Consider the following 24,397-nt stretch of genomic DNA (forward strand, 5'->3'; position numbering starts at 1 on the left):
GTTTTTAACAATATTTGGTGCATATACACTACGCTTTGGTCAATGATAATGTGTAAGGTGCAATAATTTCTGTAGAAATACGAACAAAAAAAAGGATTGCAGTTTAATTAGGCGGTAAAAATGTTTTTTTTAATTATGTTTTATAAGAATCTTAATATTTTCGTAATGAAAAATAAAACAACAATTCAAAGTGTTTATTTTCTATACATAAAATTCGAGCTACGTAAACGTGCGTATTCAAATCTCAAAGCCACAAAATCAAATATCTTTTTATAAAAAAATTTATATGTAGGCATCTATATCAAATTTCTAAGTAGATATACCTAATCGTAATTGCTAAAATTTCCATTTTATAGAAAGAGAGCCTGGACATTAATCAATCCCGCCCATTTTAATTGCCAAAATGCCCCAATAAGAGTATACTAATTTCGTTAAGATATCTAAATGTTTACTTCAACCATTTATTTCATTGACATATGAATGGAGTTCTTTTACATGGGATGTGCTGTGAGAATTACCGTAGAATTTTATTTATTTTTAAAATCGTGTACGGGGTGCATATGGATGTATCAGTTGCAACAGTACTTGCTTACTTTGGAACGCAACTGGTATATATTTTATACTCATTTAATGTATTCGCAATATTTTTCATGCTATATTTTTCTCGTAATTTTTTTTTTGTAAAAATATTTTGCATAACAAAAACCTAATAAATCAAAGTTCCAAAGAAAAATTAAGTTCATAAAAATTTATCGAATTTCAAAAAATTGTCATCGGCATTTTCAACTTCTTAATCAGAATCTTTAGAAGTGTAAGTGCAGGATTGAAGTCGTTCAAAAATCGCATTGATTTTTGACAATTTTCTTTGCATACGATGTTGAGAATTTTCTTCCATATAACGTACATGTTCGGTTGACTTTTATACTTGTATGTGTATTTTAAGTGTGGTGTATTCATTCAAATGCCTTTTTCTTCCACATGTGAACATATCTCGCTGTTATCTTACAGTTTTATGCAGCTTACGAAAGGCACGTGGTTTTTATTAGAAGCTTTTCATGCCAAAAAAAGTACGTGCTGACATTGCCAACCTACTGGTGCATATTATTATTTTCGATAGCATGTATGTATTATTTCATTGCATTACCACTTAAATGCAAGTAAAAATAAATTTTTTCTGATTCCTGAATTTTCTGAAATTAAAGTAATCAGAAAGTTTTTACTGGCTAATGAACAAATAGCCATATATATCAGAATTTCAATCTAAAAACATTTATTAGGTCCTTAAACAATTATTCGTTAATCATTGAAAATTTTAGTGGTAATGCAAATCAACAGAAAATTTGTATTGATTACTGAAAAAACAGTAACCAGTAAATTTGTATTGCTATTTTTTCAGGAAAATATTCCTGATTCTTGCTACTTGTACATCTCATTTTTCAAATTTTTTTTCGATTTCAACTTACATCTTGCAAGTAATGTTAAATTGAGTATTTTTAGCTTTAAACTACAACATTTTCATTTCACTTCTGACACCAAAAACATGTAACAAATTTGGCACCATCATATTAGGCTATTTACCTTACAAACAAAATTCGTATATATGTACATGTACTCCCACTTGAGTTTGGGACGTGCAACTCCCCCTCGCTCTCCATCTGTTTTGAGGTAAGTACTTTCGTCGCTGCCTTAGAATTGGTAGAGTAATTAAATGATTCGGTGAACTATAGAAAGTATTGTCGCCTCTTTTTTACTTAAGTGTTTGTCTGCACGAGCCCCACCAACAATTTTATTCAACTTACAAATACTGTCCGTATCTCACTATCTCGCTCTTCTGCATACGCCTTCTTTTCCTAATTCGCTAATAAGTATATCCAACCAAACGTATTTCGTTATATGTAAATGCTCCAATAGACAGTAATTTTTCGGACAGCACACTCGTTCTACTATATTTGTGAGCATGTAATTTAACTTTGAACAAGCGCAGAGATATTGTTTTAAAAGTGCGGAATGAAATACCCAATAAATGGCAACTTTGTGGCGTTGCATTATGGGGCGAAAGCGACTATAGCCTCTCAAAAATCCTGAACTTTTTTAATTGTTGAGACCCAATATTTTTACATATGATCTTCAATATGTAAACTATAAAATAATAAAACTTATACGTCAAAAGTATATCCCGTATGTAACTTGGGCAACACCCCAAAAGAGTGGAAATATATTGTATATGTATATATATATAAGAGTATATATATATATGGGTAAGACTCCGTCAGAAAATATGAGATTTGCAAGTGGTCTTTCGATTTCTTTGAAACTTTGGGAAATATTAGTCCTAGGTAAGATACATTCGAGCCTAAAAGGATTTTGAAAAATTTTCAAAATTGAGTCATCTACGCCATGTTGAAAATCGGGACCGGGTTTTTTTCAAAAATCAATATTTCTTGAACCGTTGAATGGATTTCAATGCAATTTACAGACAATATAGAAACAAATAAGTAGTTTAAATTAGTATTATGTTAAAAAAAAAATTTCGAAATTTTTACCAAAAAAAAGTCAAAAAAATTTTTTGAATCAATTTTTAGTTGATTTGGCCAGTTTTTTAGATTTTCTGTTATACACGTAACGATTCCTTATGATTTAACCTTTATTTTGAAAAAAAAATGTTATGGTGTCTATAATAGTTCTCGAGATATTGCGATTTTAGTGGAAGCGCGCACGCACGGTTTAGGTAACAGGTGTGCAATGAGCGCTGCGTTATGTGTTCCTGTATGAAGTGACTGGAGCAGACTTTTTCTACTCCCGCGCTGCGTAACCGCGAACTTCAACGGTTCAAGAAATATTGATTTTTGAAAAAAACACGGTCCCGATTTTCAACATGGCGTAGATGACTCAATTTTGAAAATTTTTCAAAATCCTTTTAGGCTCGAATGTATCTTACCTAGAACTAATATTTCCCAAAGTTTCAAAGAAATCGAAAGACCACTTGCAAATCTTATATTTTCTGACGGAGTCTTACCCATATATATATTTGCTGCGCTATTTCTGTGTCATTCTGCAATTCTTTCAAAATTATCAGGCATGCCCGTTGCGAAGGTCTGTAGAATCGTATAATTTAACGAGTTCGCCAGGACAAACTCTAAAAAATTTAAGTTGGGGGCCTTCCTAAGGCCAAATATTAAAATTCAATCAATTAAATAATCAATTAATTCGTCTGTCAAATCTAGAAAGAATGCAATGAGATTCTTATTTCTATTTCTTACCGTTTAACGGGCTTATTTTTTATTTGTTTATTACTGACACTGTGCTTCCCATAAACTATATTTTGAGTGAATTGCCTTTTGGTTATGCAAATTTATTGGGTGTTAATTACATTGCAGGTGCATTGTCTGCACCTGATTATGCGCTTGTTATAGAAAAGCGGCATTTGAATATTGCATTTGTATGCTTTTCATTCATTCGTGCTTTTTCGCAACTCTAGCGGGACTAGCTTTTCTCGAAAGAGCTATGGGGGATCGTGTGTATCCCTTTTGGGGGCATAATAGCCATTTGTGGTATTCGATGGCGTCCCAACCTACTAAGGCACGATTTATCCTACTCATAAGCTCGCTTTTGTAGACTAGCACCTTTCCACTTTGCACATTCTTTTTTTTAAATATTCTTTATATCGGCTTAGTGGAATTTTCTTAATTTTTCGTAACAATAGTACTTTAGTTTACTATAATAGTTGGCAGACATTTATTATGTCTGAAGTTTTTCCAGTTTATTTATCAGTTTTTGCTTTGACCTTTTGCTATGCGATTGTTTCTTTTAGAGTATTATTATTATTATTCTTACTTTTTATATAAATTTTTTTTTATATTATTTTGTGTTGCCTTCGCCTTAGTGCGCTATTGGTGGAAAGAAATGTCTCGAACAGTGCTAGCTGCGCATGTCACAGAGAATGTGAAGATCCCGATACTCCAATCGTTGACGACGGAATTGACGTTCCGCTACCCGACCATGACGAGGTGAGAATAGCGATAACGCGGCTAAGGAACAATAAAGCCGCGGGCGCCGACGGACTGCCGGCTGAGCTATTCAAACATGGCGGCGAGGAGCTGGTAAGGTGCATGCATCAGCTTCTATGCAAAATATGGTCGGATGAAAGCATGTCTGCCGATTGGAATTTAAGTGTGATCTGCCCACTCCAAAAGAAGGGTGATCCTGCAATCTGTACCAATTACCGCGGGATTGGTCTTCTAAATATCGCCTATAAGGTTCTAGCGAGCGTATTGTGTGAAAGGCTGAAGCCCACCGTCAACCAACTGATTGGACGTTATCAGTGTGGCTTTAAACCTGGAAAGTCTACAATCGACCAAATATTCACAATACGCCAAATCTTGGAAAATACCCATGAAAGGAGAATCGACACAGACCATCTTTTCGTCGATTTCAAAACTGCATTCGACAGTACGGAAAAGAGTTACTTGTATGGCGCGAGGTTTGAATTTGGTATCCCCGCAAAACTAATACGGCTATGCAAGATGACGTTGCTCAATACGAGGAGCGCCTTCTGAATTGGGAAGGGCCTCTCTAAACCGTTTGATACCAAACGAGGTTTCAGACAGGGTGACTTGCTGTGACTTCTTTAACCTGATGTTGGAGAGGATCGTACGAGCTGCAGAACTTAATCGCTCAGGCACAATTTTTTATAAGTACGTACAATTGTTGGCTTATGCCGATGATATTGACGAACAAAACTAACACTCTACAAGGCTTTCATCATGTCCGTCCTAACGTACGGCCCATAAAGATTTGCGATTGGGGAGTCCGCACTGTAGTTCTCAACATCATCTTAAGTAAAGCTCAAACTTAAACTTGCAAGCAGAACTTTCTTTCGGACAAGTGTGGCAACAGTTTCGTAGAACTTTATAACTAGGCGTAAATACAGGGTGGGCCAGGTAAAATTTGCTTTTTGAATGGGCTATAACAAAAAACTAAACATAAAAAAACTAATAAATATTTTTTCAAACTTTTTTTTTATTTTGAAGATTGAACATTGTCATTTATGAATAAAAAATAATATTGTTCATATGACTGCCACGACTGGCTTTACAGTAGGCCATTCGATCAACCCAATTTTTAAGCACATTCTCGAGTGTTTGGGCTCCAATTTAATGAATGGCAACTTCGATTTCGTGTTTTAAAGCATCAATCGTCTCTGGATGGTTCGCATAGCATTTGTTCTTAACGGCTCCCACAAAAACAAGTCCAACGGGCTTAAATCACAGCTCCGAGCCCAATTGATATCGGAATTTCGGCTGATTATTCGGTTTTCAAAAACAGTAGCTAAAATTTCGAGGGTAACTTTGGCAGTGTGACAAGTTGCACCGTCCTGTTGAAACCAAATGTCGTCCATGTCATCCTCTCCAGTTTTTGGAAACAAAAACTCGTTGAGCATGTGACGGTAACGCTCGCCATTTACTGTAACCGCGGCTCCTCGCTCATTTTCGAAAAAAATAGCCCGATGATGCCGCCAGACCAAATCTGAGCCCCAAATCAGACAATTTTGCTTATTGACGTAGACAGCGATGTGAAAATCAGAAAAGAAGAAGAGGATTCACCACTTTAGAGATAGGTTTTCAATATTTCCCAATTTTGTTCAAGCGTATAGCGTCCCATTTCGTAAATGTCAAACCTTTAAGTAAATTATGAACACATTTGACATGTCATTTGTGTTACCATTCTCAAAAAAATAGGTGGTTCAAAAAGCAAACGCTCTATGGCCCACCCTGTATATGTTATATGGCTGTGAAAAAACTTGGATCCAATGTTATTTGATAGAAGTGTGCTACTTCTCTTTCCATAATTGTACTTGGAAAGTAAATTTAAAAAAATTAGGCGAAGTAGTTACCAATAAAGGACATTTAAGTGTGCAAAAATCTGTTCAGCTGTTCTTTGATTCAGATGTGTTTTGATTTCAGTCAGTATTAATAATAGCTTTTCTCCTGTACATTGTATGCAATATTGCTTAAAAAAGACAGAGACTCAAAGCACTTGCAAGCGTTTCAAACATACTTACAAGAAAAGACAAAATAAACAAATTTCTTTTCAATATACTGTGAGCGTCAAAATTAAGTGTACAAAGCATTTTGTTATAATATGGATTTTATTTCAGTCTTTTATAACAAAACAATATATTTTAATTTCATAATTTTTAAATTAGTATTTGATTCTCTACTAATTACTAGAAAACAACAAAAAAATAAATTACAACAACAAAAGTTGTAAGATAAAAAACAAAATTTAGTGCATATTTTACGCGTCAAAATAAAGTGTACAGCGTACATCAGTAGCATTTTAGCGATGTTGTACGGTAAAAAATACCGTTATATTTGGTTGTTTACTTCCTTTCTCGATGCATTGAAACTTTTTTCATATTGTATTTTAATTGGTTGCGATCGGCAGAGTGAAAAGTTTTTGTCTACAGTAAATTAAATTCTATTATTTATTTTTTTTTTAATAATGGATGCTTTCCATTTCAATTCAACCGGGCTATTCGGGTCATGTTCTTCGATTTCGATGTAACTTAAATATGTTGCTCTCTGGTCGAAATAATGAGACACGTATTTTTTTGTTCGCCCGAAAAAATTTTTTTTCAAGAGTTATCGGCAATTTTGTTTTTCGCCTCAAACTCGATTTTTTTTAATTATATAAGAAAAAATTTTTTTTAAATGCCCATAACTTAGTCAAAAATGAACCGATTTTAATAATTCTGGGTTCAAAATGATCGTAATTACTTGCACAAGCGACTTCATATAGAAACAATTGCAAAAAAGTAGTTGAAAATTTTTTATTTAGCAAAAAAGAAAAAAAATTTAAATTTTTTCAAAATTCAATATTTCAAAAAGTGTATTTTTTTTTTTTTTATATAACTTTTTCCAAATCAAAAAAACATCTCAAACTTTAATTGAGCTGCATGCCTAGTAGCTAAAATGAGTTGTTTTTGAGTAATGAATTTTTGAGTAAACACCCTGTTTCGCACTTTTTGTTTTTTGCAAAATAAAAAATTTTCAACTACTTTTTTGCAACTATTTCTAAATGAAGTCGCTCGTGTAAGTAATTACGATTATTTTGAACCCAGAATCATTCAAATCGGCTTATTTTTGACTAAGTTATGAGCAATTAAAAAAAATTTTCTTATATAGATTCTTTCCATTTCAATTCAAAAGGGCTATTCGGGACATGTTCTTCGATTTCGATGTAACTCAAATATGTTGCTCTCTGGTCAAAATAATGAGACACGTATTTTTTTGTTCGCCCGAAAAAAATTTTTTCAAGAGTTATCGGCAATTTTGTTTTTCGCCTCAAACTCGATTTTTTTTAATTATATAAGAAAAAATTTTTTTTAAATGCCCATAACTTAGTCAAAAATTAACCGATTTTAATAATTTTGGGTTCAAAATGATCGTCATTACTTACACGAGTGATTTCATGTAGAAATAGTTGCAAAAAAGTAGTTGAAAATTTTTTATTTTGCAAAAAACAAAAAGTGCGAAACAGGGTGTTTACTCAAAAATTCATTACTCAAAAACAACTCATTTTAGCTACTAGGCATGCAGCTCAATTAAAGTTTGAGATGTTTTTTTGATTTGGAAAAAGTTATAAAAAAAAAAAAATACACTTTTTGAAATATTGAATTTTGAAAAAATTTAAATTTTTTTTCTTTTTTGCTAAATAAAAAATTTTCAACTACTTTTTTGCAATTGTTTCTACATGAAGTCGCTTGTGTAAGTAATTACGATCATTTTGAACCCAGAATTATTAAAATCGGTTCATTTTTGACTAAGTTATGGGCATTTAAAAAAAATTTTTTCTTATATAATTAAAAAAAATCGAGTTTGAGGCGAAAAACAAAATTGCCGATAACTCTTGAAAAAAATTTTTTTCGGGCGAACAAAAAAATACGTGTCTCATTATTTTAACCAGAGAGCAACATATTTAAGTTACATCGAAATCGAAGAACATGACCCGAATAGCCCGGTTGAATTGAAATGGAAAGCATCAATGGTCAAACAAACTTCGACTGATGTTAGAGAACTGGTACTAAAGCTTCGCAATGAAGGTAAAACCTTTCGTGAAATTGGCTCTATTGTCAACAGAAGCCATAATACTGTGTAAAAAATAGTTGACAAATACAAAAACTTCGGCAAAGTAGAAAATCGCCCAGGTGCAGGTCGTCCAAAAATTTTAAATGAGACTGAAGTAAGGTCTATAGTGCGTGATGTGAAAAAAATCCCTTTAAAAGTGCGGTCAAAATATCACAAGAAATTTCAACTGCATCAGATACTAGCGTAAGTGCCAGTACAAAACGTCGAGTTGTTTTTATTGAAAGTACCATGAACAAAACAGATTATCTGAATATTTTACAAATTAATTTACTAACCAGTGTGCAGAAATTAGACTTGGATCTTTCAACAAGATAATGATCTCAAGATAGTAAAAGAATGTCTGCTTTATCGTACTCCAAAGACATTGGATCATCCTCCACAGTCACCGGACTTAAGCCCTATTGAACATTTGGGGGAGCACTTAGCCCACCAAATCCGGAAAAGGACAATCACCAATATGGATATGCTGAAACTCGCTATAAAGGAAGAGTGGGATAATCTGACGTGACAAAAAAACAAGTTGAGTCGATGCCCCGAAGACTGTCTTCCGTTATCAAAGCAAAAGGGAAATCAACAAAATACTAAATCGATATCATTTTTGTAAAATATATCTCTGTACATTTTATTTTCACGCGTAAAATATGAACTAAACTGTTGTTGTAATTTATTTTTTTGTTGTTTTCTAGTAATTAGTAAAGAATCAAATACTAATTTAAAAAACATCAAATTAGAATATATTGTTTTGTTATAAAAGACTGAAATAAAATCCATATTATAACAAAATGCTTTATACACATTATCTTGACGCTCACAGTACATTAAATAATAAGATATAAAACAAAAACAAAAAAGTCAACAAATGAACAGAAGCCGTGATGAGTGTGCGGTACTCTACCACGCGGGGACGAAAATTGCGCGAACAAGCTTAATGGAAAAAAAGCAAATAAAATTGAAACAGTCATCTAACTCTCTAGCATTATTGCACAGCGCAGAGAGCGCCAAAAATTATGCTAAGCCGTTTAACGGTGGTCTCACAGCGTGCGTGAGCAGAAACAGATTGCCAACTCATCATCAACAATGACATCAATTTTCTACACATGGACTACAACAAGAACCGCATCAAACACTCAACCTGTAAAAGAACAGACGAACACAACTCAGCCACTCACAAGAAGATCACGAAACTCACCCAACCGCCAACAAAACACAGCAACAAACCAGAACCAAAGCAAGCGGCCAAACTACTGACTAAGCGGAAATACTTCAAACTCAACAAACAAAATTGTATCTCTTGCTATTGCTAATGAAAATGAAATCGTCGAAACAAATCAAACAGCGAACTATGGGCAGAACACTGTTACAAATGCTCAAAATGTAAATAATGAAAAATATAAAAATATTAACAACAAACCGTCTCCTATACACTTAGTCCTGTTATGAATATGTTCTGTTACAAATTAAGTCTGTTATAGCTATGAAATTGTGATACATTTTTTAATTATGTTCTGCTACAAGTTAAGTTTGTTATAGCTATGAAATTGTGATACATTTTTTAACTATGTTAGTTTTATTTAATCATGTACATATATATAAAAAAGTTTAAATTTCCATTCAAAATCCAGTTTCTTATACCCAAGCCTTCAAGTGGTTAGGCCATTCAGCTATTCATCACGCACGGTTTCCATGGCTATTGACGTCCCTGCTGGAACCAAAGATTGTTTGAGACTCTCCAAATTTCTGTGAGGTCTTCGACAGGCCATGTTTTCCGCAAACTTTAGCCTAATGAATTCAGATCTGGTCTATGAATCCAGGAATATTAGTTTTTAGCCACTGCTGGGTGGTTTTTCCTTTATGGACTGGAGTGGAATCTTGTTGGAAGATCCAACGCTCTGTATTGAAGGGAGTACTGCTCAACTGCTTCACTACGTCTTCTAAGACATCCTCCTGCTACACTTTTGCCCCGGTCTTAATCCTCCTCTCACAGAAATGAAGAGATTTAACGCTTTTACAAGACCCACCAAACCATTACAAAAGCTGAGACCTTGGAACAACATTTTTAGCTTCGTTAGAAGTTTAAGCTTAGATTTTGTCGTTTTGATTATTAAAATCTTCTTCAACAGTAAACATTTTCTTATCCGTAACCGTTGCCCGCGTGCCACCGAAGAAGCTGCTTGAATCTGTCAAGTTTAATTTTATTCGATCTTCTTGACATGGATCTGCTCGATATATTAATTTCCCTGGAAATGATTTCCTGCTTGCTAAGGGGATTTCTGCGAATTCTTTCTCAAACGGCTTTTATGGCTGCACTGGTTCAAACCACGCGAGGACGACCACTTCGTTTTCTGTCTGTCACTTCTTTGGGAAAAACGATTGATCGTGCGGTAAACAAACATTCTAGAAATATTAAGTTCATTAGTAATTCGTAAATCTCTCTTGCATTGTAAAATTTGTCATAGAATTTAGGTACGGAAATCCTAAGTAATGCGGAAACACATTTCACTGATAAACGTTTTATAACATTTCCTGGATATAAATTATGCGACGGAAAACTCATGGAGGAACAGCCATTATTATTAAAACAAACATAAAGCTTACTGAACGACTGCCGTATGTGCCATCTTACATTCAAACAACGACTCTACAAATTGTTGACAACAATAGACATATCCCTATCTTTTCTATTTATTGTCTTCCACATTTGACGAAAAGGGATCAATATGATGATTATTTTAAGTCATAAAACAACAGATTCATTACTAAAGACATTAACCATAACCAGGTAAGGATTAAGCCAAGTTTTGAACTATCTTTTGATCACTCGCCGATAATACTTAACTACGAATCAAAAATTTACCCCATAGAAATAACACCCCAAATATTTACAATGAGGCCCAACTGGGATAAGTTTCGAAAACACATCCCTCAACAACTAATGCTAAGCTTACCTTTGAAAACACAACTTCACATTGAGCAGAACATTATATTGTACAATACATTTTAATGGCATAGTTCTTGACGCAGGAATCAGATTCACACCGCAGCAAAAATCTAGCGCACAACACTTTCCAACTTACATAAGAAACAAGGAAATAAAACATTTTTTTTGTAATCTAACTCCTACACATGACGCAAATTATTCGTTATGGCAATGCACAAAAACACTTAAAAGCCAGATAAACCATCAACCACCATTAGTAAAAGATGACAACACATGGGCTTTTGCAAATGATGAAAAATTAACCCGCAATCGCATCATCATTGGCGTCCTGGCTAAAGGTGATCCCGAAGGAAGAATTCCCAGCGCCCAATAGAAATGGGTGCAGGCTGCTCTAACTAATGTGACGCTGGAAGTGCTACTAGGCAATCCAGGTCCGCCACTATCATGTACTGACGCTGGCTGGTATCAAGGCCAAATTAAAATTATACCCTGTGACAGCGAAAGGTCGGTAGAGCTATATAAAGCAGCAATAGCGAAGATCGGGGAAGTCTACCCGGGAGCAAAGCTCGTGGTAGTAGACAAAAAAGATATCCCGTCTCGACCGAGGGCACGAGTTTGGGTCCCTACACCCTCCGACCCACAGCAAATCATGCAAATATTAAGTGCATGTGCGTGGTGAGGAAGCGTGCCACAACGCAAGTAATGCTGTTATTAACGAACGACTCGCTCTAACCTTTGGCGAAAAGCGAAGGTATCATAAATTATGGTTTTGGCAAAGTGAGAGTCAGAACCTATAAAACAGATGCTGATGCTATCGACCCATTAGCCTCAGAGATCGAAGGTAATGATGCTGAAAAAGATCCTATAGAGTCCACATACTCCGAAAGAGAGCTCTTGAGCGAGTCGTAAGAATGCGTCTCCTTCAAATAAATATACATCATAGCAAGTTGCGTCGCAAGCCCTAATTGATCGCATGGCAGCAGACAACCCTGATTTTGTTCTCATTCAGGAGGCATGGATCAATAGCCTGCGGGGTGAGTCACTCTTTAATTTTATTATGGGAACCAAATTACTGTTGTGCAATTGAGGGAATGAGTCTACCTTTATTGTGCGTAATCGTCGTTAGTTTCAGACTCAATTATAGATAGAAAAGTGAATTGGAGGGTACTCAATGCACATTCATTCTCTGATCACAGATATATAGAATTCACGCTCCAGGAAGAGCGTACTAAAGGTACTAAAATTTAGGAACCCTAGGCAAACAGACTGGCTAAGATATTCTTAAGAACTAGCAAAACGTTTCCCACGGATGCCCCTTCCAGCCCTTCTAGCATAGAGACATTAGATAACATGGGCAATAAACTGATTAATTGCTGCAACCAAGCCTTGCCTAAGGTTCGTCCAGCAGCTAAGCATAGAGGGAAGAATAAGCCACCCTGGTGGTCACCCGAACGGAAAAAGCTACAAAAGAATTGCAGGAAACAATTCAACAGAGCCAAACTCTCCCAAAGCGAAAACAAATCGGATCTTTATTATGACAAACTAAAAATATACAATATAAGAAAGAAATAAGGAAAGCAAAAAGGTCTTCATGGAGAACTTTTTGTGCTGAGAGCGAGACTAGGGTAGAGGCATCTCGACTGAGAAAAATCCTAACCAAGTCTGCTCAACCTATAGGGAATCATTGGACATATTACTAAATACTCACTTTCCAGGTAATTCAGAGGAAGCGATAACCGCCAATATCCCAACTTCGGATGCGGCACTAGGTTCTGACATCCTCAACAATGTCACAGAAACCAAGATAACTTGGGCTGTAAAAAACTTCCAACCATATAAAACACCGCGACCAGATGGGATAATCCCTGCGCAACTACAACAAACATTGGGCAACATTATGAAACGGCAGAGAACATTACGACTAAATTACGTCCCCCTAAGGTGGAGGGAATTCAGGGTGGTTTTCATACCAAGGGCTGGTAGGAGCTCGCATACAAAACCTAAGGACTTCAGACCTATTAGCCTTTCCTCATTTCTATTAAAGACGTTAGAGGGATTAATAGACGCATTTATAAGGGAAAACTTGACACTGTCGCTACTCGAGAGATCACAACATGCATACTCTAAAGGTAGATCCACAGAGACAGCATTAAATTCACTAGTTTCGGAGATAGAGAAATCAATAGAGAATAAAGAGTACTCTGATAGCCTTCCTACATATAGAGGGCGCTTTCAACAACATCCTCCGGAGGCCATAACAAGCGCAATGACTGATTTGGGTGTCGCCGAGGGCCTTGTGAAACTTACAGAACAGTTACTACTAGGCAGGTTCGTAATTTTGACGTTGGGCCCGTCGATGATACGCAGATCCGTCAAGAGGGGCACCCCTCAGGGCGGTGTACTTTCTCCTCTGCTGTGGATTCTAGCAATGAATCAATTGTTGAAGAATATAGAGGAAAGGAGGATACACGTAGTGGCCTACGCAGACGATGTTGCAATATTAATAAGAGGGAAATTCTCAGATACCCTGTGCAACATAATGCAAAATGCTTTGAACGATGTAAGCCGGTGGGCTGCATCGAGTGGTCTTGGGATAAATCCTCACAAAACAGAACTAATAATGTTCACCAGAAAATACAGGAAACCTGTTCTAAACCCCCCTACCCTTGAGGGAATCACACTGTCGATTGGGGAAGAGGCGAGCTACGTAGGACTAGTATTAGATAAGAAGCTAGTGGAAACAAACGTTTAATGATAAAGTAAAAAAAGCAGCCACAGCACTCTATACATGCAAAAGAACTGTGGGGGCAAAATGGGGCCTAACCCCAAAAATAGTTCACTGGTTATATACAGCAGTGATACGGTCTATCATGGCATACGGTGTCTTAGTCTGGTGGCCAACACTTGAGAAAAGAACAACAGTAAAACGCCTTGAAAGTATTCAAAGGAGTGCTAGTCCCTTCATAAGCAGGGCACTAAAAACTACGCCCCCGGAAGCGATGCATGTTATGCTGCACCTATTACCGATTGAGGCCTACAGCAAACAGCTGGCGGCGAAATCGACACTTAGTTTAAGAGAATTTTCTAACTTTGCCACTAACAGAAGAGCTCACGCAAGAATACTAGACGAATACCCCTTTCCACATCAAACGACAGACTTTGGTAGCTCAGTGGAGTTGCATTTAAACACATCCGTTACAAAAACTTTTCCAACGAGAGAAGATTGGGGCAATGGGGTAATGGACAATAAAAGCGGAATCAGCATCTATAATGATGGTTCCAAGCTAAATAATCAAGTAGGCGGAGGCCTTCACTGTGAAGGAATGAATGCCAAAATGTCATTCCGGTTACTGGATCACTGCAGTGTATTTCAAGCTGAAATATTGGCTATCAGGGAAGGCCTTCTAGCCCTAAATAAAAGTGTCCTCACAACAAGAGATATAAACATATATTTAGATAGCCAATCGGTCCTGAAAGCTTTAAAATCGCCTAATATTATCTCGAAGACAGTAAAAGAATTTATCGACGTTTTGACAGAATTATCACAGTACTTTGTAATAAACCTGCTCTGGGTGCCGGGTCATAGAGACATAGAAAGCAACTGCAAAGCAGAGCACATTACCGATCCAACCATACAAAGCGAACATACCTATCTTTACCTTTATCAACTTGCAAGATGCTTATAGATAAACACAGTATCAGTGCTGCCAACAGGCTATGGTCTCAGTCCCTGGCCTGTGCAACTAGTAGAATGACGTGGCCGGAATGGAACATGGGCCGCACAAACTGACTGTTGAAACTAAACAGGAAAAACATGAGAAATCTTCTCGGGGTCCTAACAGGGCATTGTCTGATTGGCAGGCATGCCAACATACTGGGAGCGCCCCATAACGACTATTGCAGAAGCTGTAACGACATCGAAGAAGAAGAGACTATAGAACACTTGCTATGCGGGTGCTTGGCTCTGGATAGAAGAAGGTTCAATATTTTACAGCAGGCCTAGGCAGTGGAAGGGAAAAGTGCTACTCTGACGATGAGATGAGAGCTAAAGTCAGTGCAAAGGCAGCAACTCAAGGAGATGGTTAAAAACAAGATGGTTAAAAACAAAAATACGGAAAAATGGCATAAGGTTTAGCGGAAAAAATCAAAGAAAACCGCCATTGTCCTGCGACCTAGATCTGACGCAATAGTAATACAGAAAAGGGCAGAAGCAACGACCTATGCGGATATGCTGCGAGCTGTGAAGTCCAGTAACGACTTAAAGGATCCCAGTGAAAGGGTCAGAACAATGCGACCAACACAAAACGGTGGGCTCCTCATAGAACTAAAAAGGATTAGGCTCTTGAAGATGTCGCACAGGTTAATGTAAAGACTTATATCGTTACGTTGCAGTGTAAGGGTCTAATTGCTGGCCATAACAAAAATGTGGAACTACTGGTTTCGATTGTTGAGCAGACAAAAGTGCGTAAGCCGGATAAAACGACGATAAAAAAGTTTTCGTACTACATTTGGAGGCAGCATATATAGGACTTTGTGCTGAGGACGCCAAAAAAGTCCTAGCTCTTGGCTCCCTCAAGGTTGAGTGGGTGCGGTCCCGAGTAACGGAAGTTATATCACTAAAAAGGTGTTTCAAATACTGCACGTATGACCATGTCGCGGCATTATGTAAAGGACCAGACCGCACGAAGGTTTGCATCGCTGTGGTAAGGACGGGCAGCAGGCTGTAAAAATGTGGACTATGCGAGAGGCACACGCAGCAGTTAGTGCGAAATGTCCGCATCATCAGGAAGCGGCACAAAAGATGAAAGCATGAAGGTTGTTTATCAATCACTGTAGGACCGCTCAAGATTTGATCTGGAAAACCGTTACAGAAAGCAAGGTTGATGTGGCTCTCCTATTAGAACTCGACCATATAATTCGTACACCAACTCATATAATTCGATGGCTGATCCCGACAAACTGGAGGCGATCTGGATTGTAGGAAATAAAACACCGCAGAGCAAAATATCCCTCTATCACATGGGATAAACATGGATAAAGTTAGCAGGCCTGTATTATGTTAGCAGTTATGCTCGGTGTTTTGAAGAATTCGAGGGTATGCTGAAGACACTACAGTTCGAGCTAAGAGAAAAAAGTGCGATACTCCTCGCAGGATATTTTAATGCTTTTAATGCTCAAGGTCATGGGTAGCAGCGCATAACCCCAAGGGGTTGGTGAAGAAACAATGACAGCAGTGGAGTTAGTCCTGCTTAACTCACCGGAGGTCTACACATTTGACTGCGACAAAGAGCGATCAATAATTGATCTTGCTTTCGCAGATCGCGTCATCAGCAAAAAACGCTACTTTAAGACAATGGGAGATAGCGCAGACAGTGATTCATGGGGCTTAGCCTACAGAACTGTGATGCAAAAAATAAAAAGCCCACGTGCCATGAAACCCACACGCCACTCATTGCTTGGACAGATAGTGATTAAGCCTTTTCCCCAACAGGAAAAAATGAACGGGCAGCATAATATGTGGACTACCATTGATGCAGTGCCCCCAGCTACACCGGGAGAAGTTTTAAACACCCTAAGTCGCATAAAAGACGAAAAAGCTCCTGGACCAGATGGCGGACCCAACATCGCCTTTAAGGCAGCAGTACAGGCAATACGTTTGCGAATATGTACGAAAGAAGGAAGCTTCCTCAGTAGGAAGCTACAACGACAAGTCCTGTTAGTAAAACCCGGGAAGCAGCCAGACCAACCCTCAGCATGCAGGTCCCTCTGTATGCTCGACACAGTAGGCAAGGTGTTTGAGCGCATTATAAGAAACCGTCTCCTGTCTGACAGACAATATGGCTTTCGACGTGCTAGACCAACAGAGTTTTATGCAGTTATCACACTAGACGTCAAAAATGCATTCAACTCGGCGAGGTTGCCTATCATACTGCAGTCCTTTGCAAAACTTCATGTTCCTGGGCACCTGAAGCGCATATTTAGTAGCTACTTTGACAAAGTTCTGCAGTACGATACAGATGACGGACTAGAAATGTCCAAATTTTCCCGTGGCGTTCCACAAGGATAAGTCCTAAGACCTATACGGTCGAATGCTATGTACGATGGAGTGCTAAGGATACAATTGCCAGACAAATCAACGTTGGTGGGCTATGCCGATGACATTGCGCTAGTAGTAAGAGATTAGATAATCTGCAGGAGACATCTAACGATGCTTCAGCAAGAGTACAACATTGGGATGCGGGCTTAAGCTGGCAGCACAGAAAACGGAAACGATTCTCGTTACTGCACGAAAAACTGTGAGCTTTCTGTCGGTTTGGACGTATTATTTAACGCTCTGTGCTTTAAAATTAATTTTTTTTGTATATCGCTCAAAATGTGCGAGTATGTGAACTACTTGTATGTCCTATAAGGGGCTTTAGGAAAAAATTATAAATGCGATCTCGAATTTGGACAAATTAAAAACGAACTTTATAGCATTAATAGAGCTAGTAAATGATATTTCTAAATTGCCGGTTCCTGGTATAAATAAAAACAAACGGATTACTTGTTCTAAAGTTAAAGCTAGTGAAGGTGTTGCTGCTCAGCCAGCTAAAGCTCAAAAGCACACTCAGTTATATCAGAGAATGTTAATGCAATGAGAAGAAGCGAATGTTAAATGAGCTTTTTTCGAGTACTAATTTGTAGATTCACACTAAGGAATTTTCAAATTAAACTTTCCTTACTAGTGGCAGAGAATGTTAATGCAATGAGAAGGTGCAAATGTTAAATGAGCTTTTTTCGAGTACTAATTTGTAGATTCAAACTAAGGTAATTTCAAATTCAACTTTGCTCACGAGTGGGGAATTGCAGATATTTACCACGCGAGTGACGCGAGTGGAGGGTTTCTATATTTACTTACCACGCTAGGACAGGAATTCAGATATTTTCTGCGTTTACCAAACTACTAAGGAAGTTCATAAGATTTTTCGGCACACTACTAAGGAAATCGAAGCGAATAAATTTGCGATTAAGAAGGTCGCGCGGCAGTTAGTTTGTGGTGCAGAAGCTAAAGTCGGCGGAATTATTCGTTTTGTTTTTTGGCAAGTATTTAATTCAGGTCCTGAAGTCATATTTTTTTCCTTGCACATTTTTTTTTACAATTCAAATCCGGGAAAGTTTGGTAAAATTTTTGAGTTTATTTTAATTAAAATTTCTTTAAAATACTGGTTTTTTTGTATTTCATAAATGGAAATGTCTTTTCAGTATAAAATAGTTCATACTGGATATGACCTGATTTTTATATAAATCAATCAAAACAGAAAATATGTACATACATATGTCTTTAATCTCTTTTATCAAATCCAAATTATATTGATGAGAAAATATCATTCTAATATTCGTCCAGAAAGCCAAACGCGCATACACACATACATATGCATATAATTACGCATACAAACTTTCAACTAACGCAGAATATGTGCATATAAACCTGCGAATCGAATAAATGAGTGATTTAGAAAACTTCATTAATAATTGTAGATTAGCGCAATCGTGAAAGACGTGTTGTGTATGCGTTACATAGTCTCATGTTTGACTCGGGTTCAAATCCTGTAAACAGTTTTTTGTTCGTTCTTTTTATTTCATTTTTATATTTGGTTTAATTAGAATTGATTTAAAATAGTGTATTCAGGTTTTTCTAATACCTGTTATTTTGAAATTTATTTTCTATATAACATTATTCATACTTCTTTTGAATTGATTTATATGTAAAACAGCCATAAAGGCAATGCATATGAATATGCATTCATATATGTAAGTATGTATTTAATCTCTTCAGTCAAATCTGAACTACTTACATATACATATTGATGAGAAAATATTCTAATATCCATGGATGCATCCCGAAAGCCAAACGCGCATACACGCATATGTATACAAATATATACAAACCTTCAACGAACGCAAAATGTATGCATATAAAAAACAACAACTGCGAACGTCTTCTTGTCCGTCAGTGAAAAGATGGGATATGTATACCCTATGAGCAAAAAGAACCGAGAAGGTGATGTTGACTGTTTCCTTCGATTGCCAAGGCATAGTCCCCCATGAGTACCTTCCATCGGGCCAGACAGTCAATAGAGAATATTATTTATCCGTTTTGAAACCTTAGAGAGATGCTGTGTGTTGCAAACCGCCGGAAATGTGAGCAAACAATTCTCAGATTTTGCATGATGATAACGCGCCATCGCACTGATTAAAGAGAATACAAATCGGCCTGCCGGGGGTGTTTGGAGGACTGGGTTAAACGTTGGCACATGTGTGTTGCTTCAGACGGGTCATATTTTGAAGGAGATAATATAAATTTGCCTTAAATTTAACTCTGTTTTGTTTAATTTAAACATTCCCGGTACTTTCTGATCATAAGGTACATATATGCGACTTTGCGGACAGCAATGTGTGAGTCGCTGGAAGTCGCATTAACTCGCGACTGTCGCACAGTTAGAAGACATACATATTTACATACATATAAGGGTGCATACATACATACGGACAAAAATTTAAGATTTATCAAATATTGGCAAATAATTCCACGCGAAATATTCCAATATTGACTATTTTCGAATGGTCGCGAAAATTGGCATATGGGCGGCTCGTTTTATGAATGAAATTGAAATATGAGCTCTAACTTATGAATGAACTTTTTGTTTTTGTTCTAAATTGTTCAGCGCCGTCGCTGATAGAATCATGGCCGCTGCGACTGCGTCTACGAATGTATTTTGTTTTTTTTGTCGCTAGGCTTAGATTTTAGCTTTGGGCGACATGCGCATGTGAGGTATGTGTTTTTGTTGTGTTCTAGAACATTTAAGAATGTGTGGTGGCAAAGCGGCTATCGCGTTGCGCTTACTGTTGCTTTTGCGTCTATCAAAGTATTGTGTTTTTTGTAAGTATAATATTAGCAATATCGACTGGTGAAAGACAAAAGTACACGGAAGCAAGAAGGGAGCGCTGTACTCGCGCATATATGCATGCATGTATGAATGTGCATGGATGTAGTAACATATGAATACAATTATTTTGTAGGAAGTTTAGAAGGCAAGTAGGTATACACGTATATGTATGTATATATGCTAGGACATAAAGTGGGTATATATACATACATAGAGCAGAATTGTTTTTGCACTTGTTAGGAAGAAACTCGTTCACTAGTGCGTATGTGTATATGATTTCTTGTAAGAATGTGATGTGCTGTGACATGTGTACATACATAAGGCAAGGTTATTTGGGCATACTTGCATATATGCACATATATGTGATATGATGTTCTTGCGCTTGTGCATTATTGTTTTTCATGTACAAATGTACATACATACATATGTATGTAAATGCTGTCGAATACATAAACTATAATATAAATTGACATACAATATAAAATAAGTGTTGATTTATCTTAAACCGTTCTTTTTTTCCGAATGCAAATACCTCCTATTGACATGTACATACATATTATGTACTTATGTATCATATACCATCATTTATTTACATATAAAGTATACGTTCATTTATGTACATATGTGTGTAATGAAAAACTTCATGAATTACTTTCAGAACTTTATTAAAATGTATTCGCGTCGCGCTCATGCACAAAACCTTTTGTTCACAACGCAGGCGCAGAAATAAACGCTCTGCGTATTTATCCTCCCCACGTGACTCGCCATCAATTCTCGGTGCAAATTTTTTTTTTTCGTTTTTAAATTTTTTTTTGTAATGTAATCGTAAAAAAATTTTTAATAAATTTTATGTATCCGCTTATTATTTCAAAAGTAACAAAATGGTAAAAAAATAAGCAGTCGAAAAAATAAACGCACCGCCTATTTTTCCTCGCCACATGTTAGACTCGAGTTCAATTCCCGGCGCAAACTTTTTTTATAAATTTTTTTTTTTTTTAAATCGTTTTTTTTTTAATGTAATTGAAAAAAAAAAATTATGTAATAAATTTTACGTATTCGCTTATTATTTCAAGAATACGAAAATAGTAAAAATTTAATTGGTTTAATGTCGAGGTGAGAAATGGGTTGTGTGTTGAGGTGAAAGATGTGTGGTGTTTCTAATTTTTGTGTGGGCAAAAGTCAGTGAGGTGTCTATAAACTCGGTGTGCTAAATGACCTTATTACAAATCTTTCAAATCTCAATTGTACTAAAAATTCTTAACAGTTACATTTGCACCTTCTCATTGCATTAACATTCTCTGGTAATACCAGGTAGGAGAAGGAGCAAATGTTAAATGAGCTTTTTTCGAGTACTAATTTGTAGTTTTCATACTAAGTTGTATGTTGCAAACGGCCGGAAATGTAAGCAAACAATTCTTGGGTTTTGCGTGATGATAACGCGCCATCGCACCGATCAAAGAGATCAAAGAGAATACGACGGAGGAGCTGAAGGGAGGACTGGGTTAAACGTTGGCACATGTGTGTTGCTTCAGACGGGTCATATTTTGAAGGAGATAATATAAATTTGTCTTAAATTTAACTCTGTTATGTTTTATTTAAACATTCTCGGTACTTTTTGATCATAGGGTACATATATGCGGCTTTGCGGACAGAAATGTGTGAGTCGCTGGAATTGTTCAAGGAATCTAAGTCGCATTAACTCGCGACTGTCGAACAGTTAGAAGACATATTTACATACATATAAGGGTACATACATACATACGGAGCCGCGGCCACTCGACATGACAAAAATTCAAGATTTATCAAATATTGGCAAATAATTCCACGCGAAATATTCCAATATTGACTATTTTCGAATGGTCGCGAAAATTGGCATATGGGCGGCTCGTTTTATTAATGAAATTGAAATATGAGCTCGAACTTATGAATGAACTTTTTGTTTTTGTTCTAAATATTTCAGCGCCGTCACTGATAGAATCATGGCCGCTGCGACTGCGTCTACGAATGTATTTTGTTTTTGTAGTCGCTAGGCTTAGATTTTAGCTTTGGGCGACATGCGCATGTGAGATATGTGTTTTTGTTGTGTTCTAGAACATTTTAGAATGTGTGGTGGCAAAGCGGCCATCGCGTTGCGCTTACTGTTGCTTTTGCGTGAATCAAAGTATTGTGTTTTTGTAGGTACAATTTAGGAATACCGACTGGTGAAAGACAAAAGTACACGGAAGCAAGAAGAGAGCGCTGCGCTCGCGCATATATGCATGAATGTATGAACGTGCATGGATGTAGTAACATATGAATACAATTATTTTGTAGTTTAGAAAGCAAGTAGGTATATATGTATGTATATATGCTAGGACATAAAGTGGGTATATATACATACATAGAGCAGAATTGTTTTTGCACTTGTTAGGAAGAAACTCGTTCACTAGTGCGTATGTATGTGTATTTGATTTCTTGTAAGAATGTGATGTGCTGTGACATATGTACATACATAAGTCAAGGTTATTGGGCATACATGCATATGTACATATTATATGTATGAAAGGAAGATGATGTTCTTGCGCTTGTGCATTATTGTTTTTCATATACAAATGTACATACATACATATGTATGTAAATGCTGTCGAATACATAAACTATAAATTGACATACAATATAAAATAAGTGTTGATTTGTCATAAACCGTTCTTTTTTTCTGAATTCAAATACCTCCTATTGACATGTACATACATACATATTATGTATGTATATTGTCATATACCATCATTTATGTACATATAGAGTATACGTTCATTTATGAATGTATGTAATGAAAAACTTCATGAATTACTTCAGAATTTATTAAAACTTATTCGCGTCGCGCGCATACATATCTACGTAGACATCACAAACCTTTTGTTAACAACGCAGGCGCAGAAATAAACGCACTGCGTATTTATCCTTCCCACGTGACTCGCCATCAATTCTCGGTGGAAATTTTTTTTTTCGTTTTTAGATTTTTTTTGTAATGTAATCGTAAAAAAATTTTTAATAAATTTTATGTATCCGCTTATCATTTCAAAAGTAACAAAATGGTAAAAAAATAAGCAGTCGAAAAAATAAACGCACCGCATATTTTTTCTACCCACATGTTAGACTCGATTTCAATTCCCGGCGCAGACTTTTTTTTATTAATTTTTTTTTTAAATTCGTTTTTTTTTTAATGTAATTGAAAAAAAAATTATGTAATAAATTTTACGTATTCGCTTATTATTTCAAAAATACGAAAATAGTAAAAATTTAATTGGTTTAATGTCGAGGTGAGAAATGTGTTGTGTGTTGAGGTGAAAGATGTGTGGTGTTTCTAATTTTTGTGTGGGCAAAAGTCAGGGAGGTGTCTATAAACTCGGTGTGCTAAATGACCTTATTACAAATCTTTCAAATCTCAATTGTACTAAAAATTCTTAACAGTTACATTTGCACCTTCTCATTCCATTAACATTCTCTGGTAATACTGGTTGTTTTGCTTCTTCGGTGACATCGTCTGCTCTGAATTCTGTAACAGAAGATGATATTGCTCAGCCAGTATTAATGCAAACGCACATTCACTTACGCTCTTTACCTATACCTGTTGACATTCATGTAGCTGATAAAATCGCAATGTCTTTCTGATGCGCCGTGTAATAATATCGGTTTGTCAACTACTCCTGGTAATAATACTGAGTATTCTGCCGTAGTTGCTTCTGTTCTTTCGCCTACCGCAACAAATATTGGTTCTTTCATACTAACTCATGCTTTTTACCTGCATACGCTGCTGCTCCTGCTTCGAATGCTGCTGCTGTACAACGAGGTTACTTCGACGATCGCTTGTAGCATTTCACATACCATCGGCTCAGTACGATATAATGGGAAAATCAATTTTGTTGAAATCTATACCAACAACATTGCGTGTGGTAGTTTTACCGTTCATTGGAAAGGAATGCCGCTTTCAGCACAATACTAAATTGCAGCATTGATACGGTTAAGGAGAGCACAAGTAACGGAACCGAAAATGACCAGCTAAAAAACTTCTGAGCTTTTTAAAGACCGAAAAATTCAATGTGACGGAAAGAAGAAAAAAACGGTTTCGAGATGGAGGCACTGCAACGGGACTCTTCGTAGGCAACAGTCCGCACTATCAATGTGTTCTTTGCAAATCAAGTACGAAAAGCTGCAAGAGCGACTTGGCTATCGAAGAGAAGAAGATTATATTGAGGAAAGAAGGAAGATGATTTCGATTTACAAACCGTAACCATAATTCCAAATATTGAGATGCGCAATGGGTAAAATGCGACATATGTAGCGGTTAACATAGTATATCAGCAATGTGCGAGCGACAACAACGAAATGACAAAGGGCGAAAT

This window comes from Anastrepha ludens, chromosome X (genome assembly GCF_028408465.1).
Source record: "Anastrepha ludens isolate Willacy chromosome X, idAnaLude1.1, whole genome shotgun sequence".
Classification (NCBI taxonomy): Eukaryota; Metazoa; Arthropoda; class Insecta; order Diptera; family Tephritidae; genus Anastrepha; species Anastrepha ludens.